The 3,893-nt window shown below is 43.4% G+C and overlaps 1 long non-coding RNA gene across 1 annotated transcript; it reads left to right on the forward strand.

Annotated features, from left to right (window-relative positions):
* The first annotated feature begins 1,567 nt into the window (after nucleotides 1-1,567).
* Nucleotides 1,568-3,681, forward strand: LOC118160120. Its single transcript, XR_004747342.1, has 2 exons — nucleotides 1,568-1,975; nucleotides 3,620-3,681. It is a non-coding gene; the product is annotated as an uncharacterized LOC118160120 (long non-coding RNA).
* Nucleotides 3,682-3,893: the final 212 nt, after the last annotated feature.

The raw sequence follows: 3,893 nt of genomic DNA on the forward strand, positions 1-3,893 counted from the left end.
TGGCAGCAGCTTCGTCCGCCAGGGATTTTTGCTTCACAGGATATGCGGTAACAAACATCAGCCCAAAAGGTGGAAATCATCACCTTGATAAGAGCTCTTGAGCTGGCAAACATTTGGACAGATTTGAAATACACCTTTGGTGTGGTGCATGTACACACCTTTGGGAAAATATGGGAAGAGAGAGGATTTATAAATTCACGAGGAAAAGGACTAATTCATCAGGAGTTGATTCTCCAAGTTTTACAAGCCATCAGGGAGCCTAAGGAGATTGCGGTGGTGCATGTAAAAGGACACAAGCGAGGGCTGAATCCCCAAATCAGAGGTAATAACTTAGCTGACCAGGAAGCAAAAAGAGCAGCTCTCATGGGTGTATATGAACTGACTAAGAGAGCAGACTGCCCGAATTGTGGCAAGGGGAAGGATTTAAAGAAATTTCCATGCTATGATTGCTGGAAAGACTGGGGAGTAGAAGGGATAGAATGTAATTGTTTGGAGGAGGAGAGTCCGCCTTACAGGAAGTGTTACAAGCATGGCCCAGCTAAGTCTTTATGTTCTGGTGGGCACGCTCCCCTCCCCTTGTTTTGTTTTACTACTGTAGAAAAGGAAAAGATGACACAAATGGGGATTCGAGAAAGTGAAAAAGGAAAATGGGTACTACCTGACGGACAAGAAGTGTTACCAAAATCAGTAGCTATGAGGGTGCTACGGAGATTTCATGAACAAATGCATTGGGGTGCTCAGGCGTTAGTAGATCAATTCGCCAATAATTATATGTGTATAGGGATATATAACATAGCAAAGGGAATTGTTAATGGGTGTATGATTTGTCGGAGGGTAAATGCTAAAAATATGAGAAAAAGGGTTCTGGGAGGACGAGAATTAGCCCACCGACCCTTTGCAAGAATTCAATTGGATTTTACCGAACTTCCCAAAACAGGAAGATACAAATATTTGCTGGTAATCATAGACCATCTTACAAATTTTGTTGAAGCATTTCCCACGACAAGGGCTACAGCACAAACCGTAGTGAAAATATTGTTAGAAAACATAATTCCCCGATATGGGATTGTAGAAGCAATAGATTCTGATAGGGGATCACACTTTGTGTCAAAAGTGTCCCGTGACACAATGAAAGCTTTAGGAATCAAATGGGAATATCATACTCCCTGGCATCCTCAGAGCTCGGGGAAAGTAGAACAGATGAACGGGGAAATTAAAAAGCAACTTACTAAATTAATGTTAGAAACGAAAACCTCTTGGATAAAGTGCTTGCCGCTAGCTTTGTTAAGTATACGCGTGAAGCCCAGGACTGATCTGGGAATCTCCCCTTTTGAAATGCTGTATGGTATGCCTTACGATCTTGAGATACCCCTTGATCATCCCCACCTACAAGATGATCAATTAAAACCTTACCTCACACAATTGATAAATAGACGCAGGGAATTACAGAAAAAGGGTTTAATTGTGCAACGTCCTCCTTTGGATATGGCAATCCACAAGATACAGCCTGGAGATAAGGTCCTGATAAAAACTTGGAAAGAAGTTACATTAACACCACAATGGGAAGGCCCCTATGTTGTTTTGCTTACTACAGAAACAGCTGTCCGGACTGTGGAGAAAGGATGGACACATGCCAGCCGTGTTAAAGGACCCATCTGTGACGAGAAGTGGGAGATCGCTCCAGGAAACAAAGACCTGAAGCTCACATTGCGACGAACTCGATAGGTACCGTGGGTTAAGGTAGAGGCTCTCCCCTGAAGAACACTACTGCTGCTGAGAAGAACTAAAACCTCGTAGTTGGCTGCAACCCAACTGACGAGTGAGGCAGAGGAGTGAATAAGTGGGGAAAGAAATGGGCCTCAGCCATTCCTATCGGTATTTAGGGGTTCTCGCAGTGATTTCATCCTGCATAGCGACTCAACACCACCCCCACCAACCCTTTAAATGGACTTTAAGTCGATTCGAGGATCAACAGGTTATTGCTACCCAGATAACATCGGGGGGGCCAAGCTTTACTTCTACACTATGTAAGCTGATCCCGAGGCCCCAATGCTGGGAATATATGGGATTTTATATGTGCCCGAGTTCGAATCCTGGAAAGGGGTACTGCAACTCCCCTAATCAATATTACTGCAGCTACTGGGGTTGTGAGACTATAGCCCCTAGCTGGATACCGGGATACGGTAGAGATAAATACTTAAGGGTCCAATGGGGTCCATATGGGTGCATTCCACCGCAAGGGTGGGGAGGACGTGGAAACTGCAAATATCTTTTTTTAAATGTTACCCAACCCACGGATAGAGGGTGGAACATGGGAAGAGTGTGGGGAATAAGGTATACGGAACCTGGAACTGACAAGGGAGGACTCATACTAATAAAGAAGGAAATACCCGAGACTTCCAAGGTAGTCGGGCCTAATAAAGAGTTATTAGGGGAAGTTTTGATTGCCCAGACTGTAAAGATACCTGGGACTGCCCGACCTACTACAGTGTTTTTCAATAAGTCGACAGAGTTATCCTTTCCCACACTGCTTCCAAGCATTGTGAAAAAGAAAGAGGTTGTACCCGGGAGTAGTATGTGGAAAGTTATAAATGCTAGTTTCCAGGTACTAAATCAAACTAATCCTGAGATAACTGAAGGGTGCTGGCTATGTGTAAGTGTTAAGCCCCCATATTATGAAGCTATAGGGGATATGGGGAGGTCTGAATATTCAAATGAGTTAAATCCTTCCAAATGCAGTTGGGGTCAGGAAATCGGGATAACTTTGACTCAAGTTACAGGAAAAGGTAGATGTGTCGGCACAGTTCCAAGAGATAAAAATGATCTGTGCCATGTCACTGAAAAAATGGACCGAACCCACAAATGGTTAATTCCTGCAAATAACACTAGGTGGGTATGTTCATCGTTAGGAGTCACTCCTTGCATATCTTTAAAATTGTTTAGCACATCTCATGATTTTTGTGTACAGGTGGTCATTATACCAAGGATTCAATACCACACTGAAGAGTATATGTATACCCATCACACAGTGGCTGAATACCATCTGGTAAAGAGGGAGCCTATTACGGCCGTCACCTTAGCCACTTTAATGGCTCTCGGGGCTGCAGGTGCAGGAACTGGAATTGCTTCCCTGGTAAAACAAAGCCAGGAATTTACTTCTCTACGCATTGTCGTAGATGAGGATCTGGCCCGTATAGAGCAATCAATAACAGCTCTGGAAAAATCGGTTAGGTCATTATCTGAAGTGGTACTCCAAAACCGTAGAGGGTTGGATTTGATTTTCTTACAACAAGGAGGACTGTGTGCAGCCCTGCGTGAAGAATGTTGTGTATATGCAGATCATACTGGGGTGGTGAGAGATACAATGACTAAATTGCGGGAAGGATTAGAAAAACGCCAAAGGGAAAATGAGGCTCGTCAGAATTGGTATGAATCCTGGTTTAATTACTCACCTTAGCTTACTACCCTGCTATCAACCATAGCGGGGCCCTTGTTGTTACTTATATTAGCACTGACTTTTGGACCATGTATATTCAATCGAGTAATTGCAATTGTAAAAAGCCGATTAGAGGCAGCTCATCTTATGCTCGTGCGTGCTAAGTATGAATCTCTTGAGCAGGAGGACAACGCAGAAACTTTGATGCTCAGCAAGCAAATATTGCAAAAATTCAATGAACAAAATATGTTAGAAAAAGAAAAAGGAGGGATTGTAATAAATTAGTGGGGGTTTGTTCATTGTCTTTGAGGAATTTGGAGGATCTGCTGAGGAGATAAGGGTGCACAATTTAATGGCCTTGATAAGGGGGAGGATTAAGCAAACAGATAGCAGGAGGGGGTGTTGGGTAAACATCCTTGAGTGAAAACAGACTCTGTGAAGTTCCTTACCACAAGAC

Source organism: Oxyura jamaicensis, unplaced genomic scaffold, assembly GCF_011077185.1.
Source record: "Oxyura jamaicensis isolate SHBP4307 breed ruddy duck unplaced genomic scaffold, BPBGC_Ojam_1.0 oxyUn_random_OJ100031, whole genome shotgun sequence".
NCBI lineage: Eukaryota > Metazoa > Chordata > Aves > Anseriformes > Anatidae > Oxyura > Oxyura jamaicensis.